Here is a 17,588-nt window from a genome sequence, read left to right on the forward strand (position 1 = left end):
ACAGTCCCATGTGGACAATCTAACGAAGAGCGTAGTATGAAGGAGATACTAGAAACTCCAGTGGACAGAATAGGGCATGACTTCGTACTGGAACAAGTAGAGGAAGCTGTCATTGTAAACGAAGAAGAGTTGGTTGAAGATTTAGGAGATGCTGAACTTCCATGGGAATCCAGAGTTATGGAGAATTCTATCAAAAACGTTACAATTGATGCTAAGGAGGATGGTGCACAACTCCCAAAGTAAGTCTTTTATGAAGAACTAGACGGAATAATCCTAGAAGCAAGTTTCCTTGATAATGATAATCTCAAGTCAAGTTCTCCCAGTAGTGAACTTGCATCAGCAAGTGAATTCTCTGAGATCAAAGAAACAAAAAACAAAAAACAAAAAACAATTGAGCCTTTCAACCTTGATGCCCCTGACTTTGACGCAGTCGAGTTTGTAGATCAGCAGATCGGTCCTTACGGTGTCCTTCCTATAGATGACGTATCACTCCTTCGTCATTTGGACTTTATAACTCGGAGTAGTGTAAAAATGGCACATATGGGAGCTGCCTTGTACTGAAAAGCTCAAAATCTTCCTCTCCATGCCACCAAAGCCTTCATGGAGGAGGCAAAACAGGAATTCGATCGGATGAAGGGCTTGAAAGGTGGCCAAACTGGAGAAGGATCTGGAGAATGAGAAGGCGAGTTCTCTTGCTCTGGCGGCTTCTGTGCAGTTGGCTGATGACACGGCATTGAGGCATAAGGACAGTTATGTTACATCTTATCGGGAGGTGGTGCGTCTGAGGGAGGAGCTGGAGTCTACCCGAGTTGATTACTCCGAGCTCCAGGGGCATCTCGTTGGTAGTGTGAATGCTGCTTACGAGAATCTGAAGGACCAGGTCTGAATTATTGCTCCCGAGGCCGACCTGACTCTTTTTAGCTTGGACAATATTATGAGGGATGGAAAAATTGTTCCCGACGACCAAGATGACGATGATGTCGAACCTCCCTCTGCGCCTGCTGTTAAAGTGTCGACCTCTATAGTTCCTCCTGCTGGGATTGCTCGTCCAGAATTAGATCCTGATTGTCAAATTCTGAATAGGGACGATGGTACGGTGGATGCAGTGCCTCTCCAAACTTGCCCTCCTTCACCCCAGGCTGATGCCACCAAGAAGGCTCCCAATCTTAACTAATCTTTCTTGGATGTTTGTGTAGATAGCCCGACTTGTGGGCTTTTTAAACTCTTTATTTCTGTAATTTGAATATTTTGCTGACTGTTGATACTCCTTCCGGTTGCTTGTTCAGCAACTTTTGATTTTTTGAAAAAACAACAAGTAGCTTTCAAGCTTTTGGGCTCGACCCTGAAGCTTGTTTATAATATTGTATTTTATATCATGCTTGTTTGCACTTGTCATAGCACTTTTCTGAGTTTTGAGGATGCTGAAACCTTGCTGCTCGGCCTCTTTTAATTGCTTTTGTGCTTATTTCTCGTAGCTTGGATCCTTTGATGTTGTGGATGTGTGTATCCCACTTGTATTTCAGTTTTCTGGCTCTTACTAGCAATCCATAACCGATTTCTTTTCGTTGGTCCTTTTTCCAGTTATTTTTGTAGTCCTCTTTCTTGGACCTTTGTCAGGTCTCTTTCAGGGACTACTCTATAACTTGTTGGTTGTAGGAGACCGTCTTCTTTGCGTCGTCCTTTTTCAAGTTATTTTTGTAATCCTCTTTCTTGGACCTTTGTCAGGTCTCTTTCAGGGATTACTTTTATAACTTGTTTGTAGGAGGTCGGCTTCTTCATGTCGTCCTCTTCTAAGTTATTTTTGTAATCCTCTTTCTTGGACCTTTGTCAGGTCTCTTTCAGGGATTACTTTTATAACTTGTTTGTAGGAGGTCGACTTCTTCATGTCGTCCTCTTCTAAGTTATTTTTGTAATCCTCTTTCTTGGACCTTTGTTAGGTCTCTTTCAGGGATTACTTTTATAACTTGTTTGTAGGAGGTCGACTTCTTCATGTCATCCTCTTCTAAGTTATTTTTGTAATCCTCTTTCTTGGATCTTTGTCAGGTCTCTTTCAGGGATTACTTATATAACTTGTTTTTGTAGGAGACCGACTTCGTTAGGTCGATCTCTTCTAAGTTATAGTAATTCCTCTTTTATAGGGTTGGTCAGACCTCTTTCCAGGGATTTGCTGATAACTTGGGTTGACTTGGTCTGACTTCTCTATGTCGGCCAGTCTTTAAGTTATTATTTAGCAATCCATAAGACCTCGTCAAGTTCTTTTTTCGGATCACTTTCGATAACTTCTTGCATTATTCTGTGTTCATCTTTGCCGATTTGTAGAAGGTGGTTTCTGTCTTTCTTTGGTCGACCTTTAGATGAATCGCATTTTCATCTTTATTGGTCTTTTATCGTGATCGTGCAGTGAATCTGTTTTTCACTTTCTGCCGATCTGTTACTTTATAATCGGATGATGAATGCTTCAGATTAATGCGTCTTGAGAGTTTGTAGAATATCTAAAATATTTTTTATTCAAAAGAAAGTGAAAATATATACATGTTTGGAGTTTTTCATCCTTTTAAGTCGGATAATATCTAGATCTCAACTTGGTGCCTCATTAAAAAACCTTTTCAGGAAAAAGAGTGCATCCTATGGTGAGATCTTTTACCTTTTCTAGCTATAGTACCTTCTTAGGTTGCAGGCGTGCCATGATCTGGGAAGCTCTCGTCCATCGAGTTCGGACAGTCTGTAGTAGCCCTTTCCAAGTACTTCTATGACTCGGTAGGGTCCTTTCCAGTTTGCTGCCAGCTTTCCTTCTCCGGGTCGAGTTGTTCCAATATCATTTCGGATTAGGATGAGATCATTCTCCGCAAAAACTCTTGGCACTACCTTTTGATTATATCTTGAAGCCATTCGGCGCTTTAGCACTTCTTCCCTGATCCGAGCTCTTTCTTGGATTTCTGAAATTAGGTCGAGTTCTTCTCTTTGAAGTTGAGAGTTGACTTCTTCATTGTGGTGGACTACTCTAGGCAACCCTTCCTCGACTTCTACTGGGATTATTGCCTCCACGCCGTATGCTAATCGGAATGGTGATTCGTTTGTGGTGGAATGTGGCGTAGTTCGATATGCCCATAGGACCTGTGGAAGTTCTTTAGCCCAAGCTCCCTTCGCATCTTGTAGTCTCCGTTTCAACCCAGCCAATATGACTTTGTTGGCAGCTTCGGCTTGCCCATTGGCTTGAGGATGTTCGATGGAGGTGAACTGGTGCTTTATGTTCAAGTCGGCTACTAATCTCCTGAAGCCTGCATCTGTGAATTGAGTGCCATTGTCTGTGGTGATGGAGTATGGAACCCCGAACCTCATGACAATGTTCCTATATAGGAATTTCCGGCTTCTTTGAGTAGTGGCGTTGGCTAGGGGCTCTGCCTCAATCCACTTTGTGAAATAGTCTACTCCGACTATGAGGAATTTGACTTGTCCTGATCCCTGGGAAAAGGGTCCGAGAAGATCGAGTCCCCATTTTGCAAATGGCCAAGGCAAAGTTACGCTGATGAGCTCTTCTGGCGGGGCGATGTGAAAGTTGGCATGTTTCTGGCATGGGGGACATGTCTTTACAAATTCCGTAGCTTCCTTTTGTAGAGTTGGCCAGTAAAATCCCGCCCGAAGTACCTTTTTGGCGAGAGCTTGTGCTCAGAGATGATTGCCACAAGTACCGCTGTGTACTTCCTCTAAAACTTCCCTTGTGTTAGAGGTCGGCACACATTTTAACAATGGTATTGAAATCCCTCTTTTGTATAGGGTGTTGTTTATGATGGTGTAGTATTGAGCCTCCCGTTTTAACCTCCTTGCTTCCTTCTCATTTGCGGGGAGTGTTTCTTTTTTGAGGTAATTAATTATGGGAGTCATCCATCCTTGATCCTGACTTGTTATAGCTAGGACTTTTTCTGCTTCCGAGATTGACGGGTTCTGTAGCATTTCCTGGATGAGGCTTCTATTGTTGCCCCTTGGTTTGGTGCTGTCTAGCTTTGAGAGTGCATCAGCTCGGGCGTTTTGTTCATGGTGGGATCTTTGGCTTGGTAACTCCCTGTTATCTGTGAGGTGACTACTTGTGAGTCGCTAAAGATGTTGAGTTTTTGAGCTCCAACCTCCTTAGCCAGCTTCAAACCAGCTAGTAACGCTTCATATTCTGCCTGGTTGTTTGAGGCCGGGAACCCAAATTTGAGGGAAAGCTCAACTTGGGTTCCTTGGTTGCTTTCTATTATCACACATGCGCCGCTTCCAGTCCTATTTGAAGACCCGTCCACGTAGAGATTCCATTTTGTGGGGGTTTCTCGGGTATCTGTGAATTCTGCAATGAAGTCAGCCAAGTATTGTGATTTGATGGCTGTCCGAGCTTCATATTGGAGGTCGAATTCGGATAACTCGACTGTCCATTGTAAAATTCTGCCTGCTAGATCTGTTTTCTACAGTATCCCCTTTATGGGCTAGTCGGTCCAAACCTTAATGGTGTGGGCCTGGAAGTACGGGCGAAGTCGTCGAGATGTTAGTATGAGAGTGTAGGCAAACTTTTCTATTTTTTGGTAGTTCAGCTCGGATCCCTGCAGCGCTTTACTGATGAAATATACAGGCTATTGCCCTTTGTCGTCTTCTCGAACCAGTGCTGAGGCTACTGCCTGACTTCTTACTGCAAGGTATAATACGAGTGGTTCTTCCTCTCGTGGTTGAGCTAGAATAGGTGGTCGTCCCAGGAAGTTTTTGAAATCCTGGAAGGCTTGCTCGCATTCTGTTGTCCATTCAAACTTCTTTCCTTTCCTTAAAGTGGCATAGAAGGGGAGAGATCTTATCGCTGATCCTGCTAAGAATCTGGATAAGGCTGCCAATCTCCCGTTGAGTTGTTGTACCTCTCTGACACAAGTTGGGCTCTTCATGTTGAGTATAGCCTGGTATTTGTCTGGATTTGCTTCAATTCCTCTTTGTGTGAGCATGAAACCTAAGAATTTGACCGCTTCTACTGCAAAGGTGCACTTTGTGGGATTGAGTCGCATGTCATGCTTCCTTATAGTGTCGAACACTTGGGCCAGGTCGGACAATAATGTTTCTTCTCTTTGTGTCTTTATTAACATGTTGTCCACGTAGACTTCCATGATTTTTTCGATATGATCTGAAAAGACTTTATTCATTAGCCTTTGATAAGTAGCTCCTGCATTTTTGAGACCGAAAGGCATCACAATGTAACAGTAATTTGCTTTTGGCGTCAAAAACGAGGTCTTTTCTTGATCTGGTGGATACATGGGAATTTAGTTGTATCCGGAATATGCATCCATAAATGAGAGGTATTTATATCCGGAGGAAGCATCTACCAGGGCATCGATACTTGGGAGTGGGTAAGGATCTTTTGGGCAGGCTTTGTTGAGGTCGGTGTAGTCGGTGCACATTCGCCACTTCCCATTTGATTTTTTCACCAAGACGACGTTAGCTAGCCATAGTGGGTACTTGACTTCTCTTATGAATCCTGCCTCCAGTAGTGCTTGTACTTGTTCTTCCACAGCTTGGGATCGTTCTGGTCCAAGTTTTCTTCATCTCTGCTGTACCTTCCGAGATCCTGGATAGACCACCAACTTGTGACTCATTAACTTGGGGTCTATGCCTGGCATGTCTGCGGCTTTCCATGCGAAGAGATTGACATTATCTCGTAAGAACTGTACTAGTAATTCTTTTGCATCTCCCTTCAGGATCGTGCCAATATTAGTTGTTTTGTCCGAGGTATCCCCGATCTGAACTTTCTCTATTTCTCCTTCGGGTTGTGGACGGAGTTCTTCACGTCTCTGAACTCCACCAAGCTCAATTGTATGGAACTCTTCTCCTCTACCTCTGAGGTTTAGACTTTCGTTATAACAGCGACGTGCCGTCTTTTGATATGCTTTTATCGTGGCTATCCCTTCTGTAGTTGGGAATTTTATACATAGATGTGGAGTCGAGACTATTGCATCGAGTTGATTTAGTGTTGTCCGACCTATTAGGGCATTGTAGGCTAAACTCACGTCGACCACAATGTAGTCTATCTTGAGTGTTTTGGATTGGTTCCCTTTTCCGAAGGTTGTATGTAGCGACACATATCCCAGTGGTTGTACTGGGGTATCTCCCAGTCCGAACAGGCTGTTCGGGTATGCTCTAAGCTCCTTTTCTTCTAAGTCGAGTTTGTCGAAGGCAGTTTTGAATAAGATGTCAGCAGAACTCCCTTGGTCTATTAATGTGCAGTGGAGATTGGCGTTTGCCAGTATGATGGTGATGACCATGGGATCGTCGTGTCCTAAGATGATACCGGATGTGTCTTCTTTGGTGAACGTGATTGCAGGGATGTCGAGTGCTTCCTCCTTCCCTTCGGCATGATATACTTGTTTGAGGTATCTTTTGCGGGATGATTTGGAGATTCCACCTCCTGCAAATCCTCCGTGTATCATATGGACATGTCTTTCTGGCGTACGAGGTGATCGCTCAGCTCGTCCGACATCTTCATCTCTTCGTCTTTTTCTTTGTTCATCATCTCGGGTGGCTAGATACCGATTTAGTTTTCCTTCCCTTACTAACTTCTCTATGATGTTTTTTAAGTCAAAGCACTCGTTGGTGGAATGTCCTCGGACCCGATGATATTCACAGTATTCGTTCCGATTTCCTCCTCCTCTTTTGCCTTTGAGTGGTCGAGCCGGGGTATCTTTTCTGTGTTACAGACTTCTTTGTAAATATCTACAAGGGACACCCGAAGAGGGGTGTAATTATGATACTTTTTGATTTTTTCGCCCGTTCGATCTTCCTTCTTCTTGGATTCTTTATCTTTATCTCGGTAGGTGAAACCGGATTTCGAGGCTTCTCCAAGTCGGGAATTTTCTTCCATGTTGATGTACTTCTCTGCCCGCTCTTGTACCTCATCTAAGGACGTGGGATATTTCTTTGATATAGATTGGCTGAAAGGTCCTTCTCGTAGGCCATTGATGAGGCCCATGACGGCAGCCTCTGTTGGTAAGCTTTGTATGTCTAAGCACATTTTGTTGAATCTTTCCATGTAGTTGCGAAGACTTTCCCAATCTCCTTGCTTGATACCTAGTAGACTGGGGGTGTGCTTAGCCTTGTCTTTTTGGATGGAGAATCTGGCCAGAAATTTTTGGCCAGGTCATCAAAGTTGGAGATGGACTTTGGAAGTAGGTTGTCGAACCATCTAATTGCTGTCTTCGTGAGAGTCGTTGGAAAATCTTTGCAGCGAACGACGTCTGAGGCGTCAGTGAGGTACATTCTGCTTCTGAAGTTGCTGAGGTGATGGTTGGGATCTGTAGTGCCATCATACAAAGTCATATCCGGAAGTTTGAAGCCTTTAGGGATTTTAGTCTTCATGATTTCCCTAGTGAATGGATCTTGATCTTTGCGAGAGTTGTCTTCAGGGGTGGTTCGGGTAGTTTTTACTTTGAGATCAGCTTCAAGTTGTAGAAGTTTATCTTCTAATTCTCGACATCGCCTTACCTCTCTTTGTAGATCCTTGCCGACTTCTTGCTGGTACTGGCTTTCTTTTTCAAGTTGCTTTAGGCGATCTTGAAGTGCTTCTATTACTCCCGGATGTGATGAGTTTTTGTCTCCGTTAGATTCTGGAGCGTCCTTTAGTGTGGCACCGGTGTTTTTGTGCGGCATTCTATCCTCTAAATCTGAGTTGTGGTCGTTATCCTGTTCGTCCGCCATGGTGAAGGGATGACTTCCAGGTCCCCGGCAACGGCGCCAATGTTCCGAGGGTTACCTGAAACTGGAGGTCGATCTCGGTCGAGATCTTCTGTACTGGTCGGTGCCGACGTGTCCGGCTGGTGAGTGGCGGCCGGAGCTGTCGTGTCCAACCTATTGACTGGCTGTACTACTGATCCTTGGTCACCGGAGGGTAGGTGGTACCTGCAAGAGTCTCCGATGCTTAAGTTAGCACGGGTATTAAGCAGGTTTTTAGTAGAATCAGAGTATGAGTTATACCTGGGTGCTCTAGTGTATTTATAGTAGTGTGGGCTGACCTTTCTGATAAGATAAGCTAGTTATCTTATCTTATCTTATCTTATTTTGAGTGAAGTCAGCTTATCTTTAAGGGAACCGCCTTTATCTCTATGGGCTTGGGTTGCCTTTGGATTTGGATTGTGTTCCTCTATTTGGGCCCTTTATTGGGCTCTCCTGTCGATTTGGCTGACCTCTTTAAGAAGAGGTCGGGTAGCCTGACCTGAAGAGGTCGGTCGCTTTATCGCCAATCATCCCAGGTCGGATAGCTCGACCCAGGGTATGAACAGTTAGTAACACTCACCTTTGTCACTAACGTTGGAGATGGCTATCACTACCACGTTAGAAGTCACGTTAACCTAAGTAACGTGAACTCTAACGTGGAAAGAAGGGGTGTTTGGAGGGTTAGTGACAAAGGTAAGTGTCACTAACGCTCTCGAGGCTAAGGCATGCCCACGTTAAGAGCCACGTTAGTTATACTAACGTGGACTCTAACGTGAGAAAAGGGGCTAAGAGCAACGTTATTGAAAAAGGTAAACCCCAATAACGTTCACGAAGGATCAAGAGACAACGTTAGTGGTCACGTTAGTGCCACTAACGTTGAAGTTAACGTGAACCATCTTGGGCTAGAAACGTTAGTGAAAAAGGTGATTGTCACTAACATTCTCAAACCCACATTTTCACTTAAATGTTAACACCACTAACGTCCTAGCTAAAATCCATGCCTACTTCACACTTTCTCTGCAAGTAAAGCTGAGCCCATTGAAGACTCCAAACTGCTTCAACTCAAGATCCAAAGGCCCATATCCAAGACTTGAAGAGCCAACTAGAAGAGCAGAAGAGTAGTATATATAGGAGTAGTTTTAAACTAGAGGGGAGCTTTTGGATTGGGAGAACCACTCTCTGTATAATTTTACTTTCTCTGCAACTTCTAGTTTTACTTTCAGAATGCATTCTCCATCTTTGTTTTCCATTCCCAGAGCTATGAACAACTAAACCCCTTTCATTGGGTTAGGGAGCTCTGTTGTAATTTGATGGATCAATAATAGTTTTCATTATTCTTCTTCTTTCTTTTCTCTTGATTTTACTAGAAAGCTTTCAATCTTCTTCCAATTGGGTAGTTGTCTTGGAAAAGAAGCTATTCATACTTGGATCTCTTCAGAACCTTGGAAGAGGAATGAAGAGATCATGCTAGAAATGCTTTCTCATGTTGGACCAAATTGGGGTTTGGATGGATATAGTGACATATAATCCTACCAATACTTTGATTTGGAAATACATGTGGTATAATCAGTAACCATACTTCATCTCTTCTCATGAGCAATTGGACCAAGGAATTGGCTATTGATCAAGATTTGAGAGATTGAATTACCAAGGAATTGGAATTCAATCACTTAAGATTGCCAAGGAGATCAATGAATGCATTGATTGAGGAAGAGATGAAAATGAACTTGATCCAGGGAATGCAACATCTCCTAAACCCAATGACTTCCCCATTTCTGATCTCGCCTATTCTCTTTAATTTCTGCAATTTACTTTTATGCTCATCTTCCCAAATCTCCATTTAACATTCTGCAATTTACTTTCCGCCATTTACATTCAGCTCTTTATTTCCAGTATTTACATTTTCTGCTATTTACTTTCCCGCCATTTAATTTCCTGCAACTCTCACATCAAATTCTGCTTAGCTCAACTAGAACATTCCTCTAATTAAAGTTGATTGACGAATCAATCCCTGTGGGATTCGACCTCATTCTATTGTGAGTTTTTACTTGACGACAATTCGGTATACTTGCCGAGGGAAATTGTTGAGAGACAAATTTCCGTGCATCAAGTTTATGGCGCCGTTGCCGGGGATTGATTTTGTATCAACAATGATTAAATTGGTGGATAACTAGATTGAGCATTTTTTATTTTGTTTGATTTAATTTCATTTTAGTAATTCACTTTCAGTTTAGCTGTTTTCTTCCTTTTCCCCTACCCTTTTCTTAGTTGTTTACAATTTAGTTCACTAACCCACTAACTGTTTGATATATTGCATCACTCACACTAACAGCATTTCTAACAAGAATACTCTCTGCATCTACCCCCTTCTTGCTTTTGCCTTGTTGGTTGTATGACAGGTAGAAGAAGCGGGGCTTCAACTTCCTTTGATTCTGAACTTGAGAGGACCTTCCTTAGATTAAGGAGGGAAGCAAGAGGAAAGAGAGTAGTTGGTACGGAGGAAGAAGAGGAGTATTTTGAACCAGACATGGATGAAAATATGGAGAATCATCATGAAGAAGAAGCTCACAACCATGGCAGAGAAGGCCCAGTGCATCATGCTGGGCAAGAAAGAAGAGTTCTGGGATTTTACATCAACCCAAACCTAGGAAACTATGGAAGTAGCATCCAAAAGCCAACCATACATGCCAATAACTTTGAACTTAAGTCACAGCTCATCACCCTTGTTCAGAACAACTGTTCGTTCGGAGGAGGTGTCCAAGAAGACCCCAATCAACATCTAACCACCTTCCTGAGGATCTGTGATACTGTGAAGTCTAATGGTGTTCATCCTGACACCTATAGACTGCTCCTATTCCCCTTCTCACTCAAGGACAAGGCATCTAAATGGATGAAATCCTTCCCGAAGGAGAGCTTAGTAACCTGGGAAGATGTGGTGAACAAATTCTTGGTGAGATTCTATCCTCCTCAAAGAATTAACAGGTTGAGAGCTGAGGTTCAAACTTTCAGGCAACAAGATGGTGAGACTCTCTACGAAGCATGGGAGAGGTTTAAGGATCTGACAAGAAGGTGCCCACCAGATATGTTCAATGAATGGGTACAGCTACAAATTTTTTATGAAGGCCTTTCTTATGAATCAAAGAAGGAAGTAGACCACTCATCCGGGGGATCTCTGAACAAGAAGAAAACCATTGAAGAAGCCAAAGATGTCATTGAGACTGTAGCCGAGAATGACTATTTCTATGCCTCTGAAAGAGGCAACACTTGAGGAGTAATGGAGCTAAACAACGTGGATACACTGCTGGCCCAGAACAAGCTGATTACCAAGCAGCTGGCTGACCTTACCAAGAAGATGGAGAAGAACCAAGTAGCAGCAATCACCACCTCATCAGCAACTCAAGAAGGAGTAAATGCAGAGGCAGAGGGTGATCAGGAACAAACAAACTATATTGGAAACTCACCCAGGCAGGCACATGATTCATACTCCAAGACTTACAATCCTGGTTGGAGGAACCACCCAAACTTTTGGTGGGGAAACCAACAAGATCAAGGCCAAGATCAGAGACGTCATAACTCCAATAACAATGCAGCTTACCAACATTCCACACAGAGATCATATCAGCACCCACCTAACAACACACCTCAACATCCATATCAAAACCAAAATGGTCATTCTTATCCATCCAACCCCAACCCACCATCATCCGAAGACAGACTCTCAAGGATTGAGACTCTACTTGAAGTCATATGTAAGGAAGTCCAGGACAGTAAAGTGTTTCGAGAGGAAGTGCGGTCCAATATGCAGAATCAAGATGCTGCCATCAAGAAACTTGAGACACAAATTGGCTACCTATTCAAGCAAATTCCCAGCCATAACCTGTGCAGCAACACCGATCCAAACCCAAGAGAGGAATGTCAGGCCATCACCCTCAGAAGTGGGAAGGAACTAAAGGAAATTCCCAAGAATTCACAAGAGAAGAACTCAAATGAAAGGAAAAATGAGCGAGATGAAGTCCAAATTCCCATTCCCAGTTCACAGCAAAAAGGAGAAATGCTGAAGCCAGACGTCCCAAAGGCTCCATACCCTCAGCAATTAAAGAAGAAGGGGGACGACAACCAGTTCTTAAGATTTTTAGAAATCCTCAAGAAACTACAAATCAACATACCCTTTGCTGAAGCAATAGAGCAAATGCCGCTCTATGCCAAGTTTTTAAAGGAATTAATGACAAGAAGAGAAGCTGGAAGAGCAATGAGACTGTGATACTAACCGAAGAATGTAGTGCCATCATTCAGCATAAACTACCCCAGAAATTGAAGGATCCTGGGAGTTTCCAGATCCCTTGTATTATAGGAGAAATCACAGTGGAGATGGCTCTGTGTGACTTAGGAGCCAGCATAAATCTGATGTCAGTAGCTATGATGAGAAAAATGAGGATTGAGGAGGCTAAGCCAACAAAAATAGCCCTACAACTGGCAGACCGATTGTTCAAGTTTCTTCATGGCATAGTAAAAGATTTGCTGGTAAAGGTAGGAGATTTCATCTTCCCAGCAGACTTTGTAGTGCTGGACATGTAGGAGGAAGCCAAGGCCTCCATCATCCTGGGAAGACTGTTCTTGGCCACTGCTGGAGCTGTCATTGACGTTCAAAAAGGTGAACTCACTCTGAGATTACACAATGAAAAGATGACATTCAATGTGTTCAAGGCCATGAGTTACCCACTAGAACCATTGGGAGAATGTATGAGGTTGGATTCACTGGAAGATTCAGTACAGGAGATTTTTGAAGAAGAAGAACTTGAAGGGTTAACAGAGGAGGAATCAACATCTAGCGAAGAGGCTGCAACAGCAGAGATTCATATACAAGGTGCACCAAAGGAAGAGAATGAAAAGATAGAAGCACCCAAACTTGAACTCAAAGCACTGCCACCTATTCTCAAATATGCATACTTAGGAGAAAGTGAAAGTTATCTAGTGATCATAAACTCATCTCTCAGCCGAGATCAAAAGGATGAATTATTCCAAGTATTGCGAAAGCATAAGGATGCCATTGGATGGACCCTCGCTGACCTGAAAGGAATCAGTTCAGCCATATGCATGCATAAGATACTGTTGGAAGATGATGCCAAACCATCCATTCAACCCCAAAGGAGACTGAATCCAGTCATGAAGGAAGTGGTACAGAAAGAAGTTATGAAGTTATGGCAGAGAGGGGTAATCTACCCGATCTCCGACAGTCCATGGGTCAGCCCCGTGCAAGTTGTCCCAAAAAAGGGAGGAATCACTGTAGTCCCCAATGAGAAGAACGAACTAATCCCTACAAGGACCGTCACAGGATGGCGGATGTGCATAGACTATAGAAAACTCAATGAAGCTACAAGAAAAGATCATTTCCCCCTTCCTTTTATGGATCAGATGCTGGAAAGACTTGCAGGACACGCATATTACTGTTTTTTCGATGGTTATTCAGGATATAACCAAATAGTGGTTGATCCGAGAGACCAAGAGAAAACCTCATTCACTTGCCCATATTGCCTACAGGCGCATGCCATTTGGGCTATGTAATGCACCTGCAACTTTCCAACACTGCATGCTCTCCATTTTCTCAGATATGATAGAAAAATTCATTAAAGCCTTTATGAATGACTTTTCGGTATTCGGAGGTTCCTTCCCTAATTGCCTAAATCACCTGGCCCTGGTATTAAAAAGATGTCAAGAAACCAACTTGGTCTTGAATTGGGAGAAATGTCACTTTATGGTGATAGGGGGAATAGTTCTTGGCCATAAGGTTTCTAACCAAGGCATTGAGGTAGACAGAGCTAAGGTGGAACTCATTGAAAAATTACCCCCACCAAGTGATGTCAAGGCAATTAGGAGCTTTTTAGGGCATGCCGGCTTTTACAGAAGGTTTATTAAAGATTTTTCAAAGATAGCCAAGCCTTTAAGCAATCTCCTTGTATCTGATACACCATTTTCTTTGATGAAAAATGCATGCTAGCATTCGAAAACTTGAAAAAGAGGCTGTCCTCTTGATAAACCCCGATTTTGTGGTTTATCTTATGCTTATTTTAGGGGATTTTATCACCTTTTCCCACATTTATTCAATGAAATAGCATGGTTTTGCAATTCTCCCTTGATTTGTGCTTAAAAGTGAAAACATGCTTTTTAGGCCCTAAAATTGGTGATTTTAATTCACTTTAATTCCATTCGATGCCTCGATGTGTTTGTTGAGTGATTTCAGGTTTATAAGGCGAGTATTAGATGGAAGGAATGAAGAAAAAGCATGCAAAGTGGGAGAACTCATGAAGAAATGAAGGAACCGTAAAGCTGTCAAGCCCGACCTCTTCGCACTCAAACGACTATAACTTAAGCTACAGAGGTCCAAATGAGGCAGTTCTAGTTGCGTTGGAAAGCTAACATCCGGGGCTTCAAAATGATATAAATTATGCCATATTTTGCTTCGCGTTCAGGGGCGCGTACGCGCATTTTGTGCGCGCACGCCGATGCTGACCGTGGCCCACTTTAATGAAATCGCCCCCAGCAATTTTGCAGCTCATTTTGGGCCCAATCCAACCCATTTCTGATGCTATTGAACCCAAAGATTGAAGGGAGAATGAAAGAAGTAGTCATAGTTTAGTTTTCATCATGTTTTAGGATAGAATTCTAGAGAGAGAGGCTCTCTCCTCTCTCTAGATTTAGGATAGAAATTAGGGTAAAGTTAGGTTAATCACTCTCAAATTTCTCTTTCAATTCTTGTTTTGATTTTAATTCTCATTATATTTTAGTGTTCTATTGTCTTTGCTCTTCTAGTTTTACTTGTTAATTTCTTGTTTTGCTCTCTTTTATGTTTATGAACATTGTTGGATCTTAATTTTCTTTAATGCAATTTTATGTTTGATGTTCTTTTTATTGTTGATTTGAGTTGAGATCTTACTTTCCTTGCAATTGAGTAGTGTAGATTTACTTTCCTTGCACTTTTACTATGCTTTCCTTTTATGCCTTCCAAGTGTTTGATAAAATGCTTGGAAGGATGTTAGAGTTGATTTTGAGCATTCTTGGCTTGGAAAGAGTAATTAGGCAATCTTGAGTCATGAAAACCCAACTTATGTTGGTGATCTAGAGTTGTTAGCTAATATTATTTCCATTGACGCTAATCTTTTGCTAATTTAATTAGTGAGTTGATTAGGACTTATGGAATATTGTTTCCATTGACGCTAATCTTTTGCTAATTTCATTAGTAAGTTAGTTAGGACTTTTGGATTGAGATTAGCTAGTCTTGTTAGACTTTCTCTCATGAGATGACATAATGAGATAAATTATTGTTTATATTTGTGACATGATTGATTATCTTGTTTGACTTTCTCCCTATTTGTTGGAGTTGACTAAATAAGATGAATTAATCATGCATGACTAGGATAGAAAGCCTATGACCTCAATTCATTGCCATGAATGTCTCTCTTTATTAATCGCTTTCTTTAGTTACTTGCTTAATTTACTTTTTCTTTTCATTTAAATTTCTTGCCAATATCAACCAAACCCCCATTGACCCCTTCATAGCCAATAATCATACACTTCATTGCAATTCCTTGTGAGACGACCCGGAGTCTAAATACTTCGGTTAATTCTTATTTGGGGTTTGTTATTTGTGACAACCAAATTTTTGTATGAAATGATTATTGATTGGTTTGGAACTATACTTTACAATGAGAATTCATTCATTTGAGGAAATTCTAAACCAGCAAAAACTCGTTCATCAAAATGGCGCCGTTGCCGGGGAGTTGCAATGGTGTTATGTTATTGGCTATTGTATATATGTTAATATGCTTCTTTGCTAGTTTTTGCTTGTTTTAGGAGTTAATTTTTATTAGTTCTTACTAGTTTTATTTTTATTTTCTCTTGCTATTATGAATTCTCACCACTTTGGCTATGAGTTTGGCTCAAATTATGTTGTAGGAAATGGGAACTACAATGAGGATGTGCATCAAGGATGGAGCAATCAAAGATGGGAGGAGCCTCAAGGGATTGATCAACCTTATTGGCAACAACCCCCTCCGGTTTCTTATGGGTATAATTCTCATCCTAATGCATATCAATCTAATGGATTTGGTGACCCTTATTGTGATTGTCAACAACCACCACCATATGCCTATGAACCATCCCCTCAACATGATTTTGAACCACCTTACTCACAAGCCCCCTACCACCAAACACCCCCATATGACCCCAACCCTTATCCACCCTACCAACCACCTTATGAGCCATATGAACCATACATAGAACTACCACAATCCCAACACAACTACTATCAAGAACCACCTCCATATACACTAACTCCATACTCTAACCAAAATAAACCACCTTCTAACTATAATGCCTTCCCCTCAAACAATGAACCCTCTCTTCCACCACCGCCCTCTGATGAAGCCTCCATGTTGGAATTGAGAGATCTTGAATCTCATATCTTAAGGCGACAAGAGGAGGATGAAAAGAAGTTTAAAGAGCTAGGAGCCAAGATGGTTATCCTAGTGGAAGCCGTTAGCAATATGGCCTCCTCCCGACTAAGCCTAAGCAACCAAGGCACTCCCATTGACGAATGTGGAGAAGCAATTAAGGAGCCTAGTGAGGGAGTGAGTTTAGAGCTTCAAGGTGAAGAAGAGAAGTTGAAGCAAGGAGTGCAACAAGAGGAGGAAGTTAAGAAAATTGAGCCGGAAGAAGTGGTTGAAGCCTTCGAAGAGGTTGACCAAGAGATGGATTCAATCATTGAAGAATTCTTATGCACAATTGAATCCTCTCCAATTGGGTTTGCCATGGAGATCAAAGAAGAAGATGCACAACCTCTCATGCCTATGGTGAGCAATGAAGAAGAAATTGAAGTGGAAGTAAGCCACCAAAAGGAAGAGGTTGAAGTTGAGAAAAGTTGTAAGGAGGTGGAGATAGTCAAGGAAGAGCACAAGGGAGTGGAACTTGCAAGATCATTAGGACCAACCCCTCCTATGTCACCATCCAATACAACATTCAAGTGGGTAAAATTCTTATCCCTAAGCTTCACTTTCTCACTTGAATATGGTTTGATTGAAAATGATGGTCAACTTAGAGCTCATTATGGAGTTAAGAGTAAAAGAGAGTTGTGTAGTGGTTGGAAACATCATTCTAGGTTCATTATGGTTGCTTGCTCAAAGTTTGATTGCAAGGTTTGGTGTGGAGCCAAATTGTGTGGGTCTAGGAGAATGTTTGGATGCTTCTTTGAGAATTCTAAGGTCATGCCACCCAATTGGAATCATGATGATCAATTTGAAGATGGGTGTCAAAATAAAGTGTGAGATCCCGGATCACACAAGGAGAATTAAATTTGGGAGCTCATGGTTTGTGAAGAACTCCATCAAAGTTTGAAGATATTAACATTGAAGAATGGAGCTTATTGGAGATTCAAGCATTGGTGGATGTTCCAAGATGGTTACAAGCACAAGCGACCTTAAGAGGAGCTCCCCATAAGTCCAACTTAAGGACAATAAATAAAAGTGCTAGGTGAGAGACAACCCACCATGATAAATTCTTTTCATTTTTTCCTTTTGTACATATTGGTAATTAGTTTAATTTCATGTCTTGTTTGATTAGTTGAGTTTAATTAGGAGTTTAGTAGGTTAAATAAGGTTTTGTGGTGTTTTGGTAGTTGTTCGGAGGTTTGGAATGCTTGGATTGGTGCAAGAACTTGGAAAAATTTTGAAAAATAGAGCACCACCCACGCACACGCGCACTCTACGCGTACGCGTGCCCAAGTATTTTCGGCCATCCACGCGCACGCGCCATGTGCGCGTACGCATGGATTGAGTTTTTCCACCCCTCCATACATTCACCCGAGAGTTGTGCCTGAAGTG

General features: G+C 42.1%; 1 non-coding gene across 1 annotated transcript; it reads right to left on the reverse strand.

The window, feature by feature from the left end:
* Positions 1-10,696: 10,696 nt before the first annotated feature.
* On the reverse strand, positions 10,697-10,803 carry LOC148544291 (small nucleolar RNA R71). The gene has a single exon (XR_015901666.1). It is a non-coding gene; the product is annotated as a small nucleolar RNA R71 (small nucleolar RNA).
* Positions 10,804-17,588: the final 6,785 nt, after the last annotated feature.

The sequence above is a fragment of the Arachis ipaensis genome, chromosome B9 (assembly GCF_059453495.1).
Source record: "Arachis ipaensis isolate K30076 ecotype BB chromosome B9, ASM5945349v1, whole genome shotgun sequence".
Classification (NCBI taxonomy): domain Eukaryota; kingdom Viridiplantae; phylum Streptophyta; class Magnoliopsida; order Fabales; family Fabaceae; genus Arachis; species Arachis ipaensis.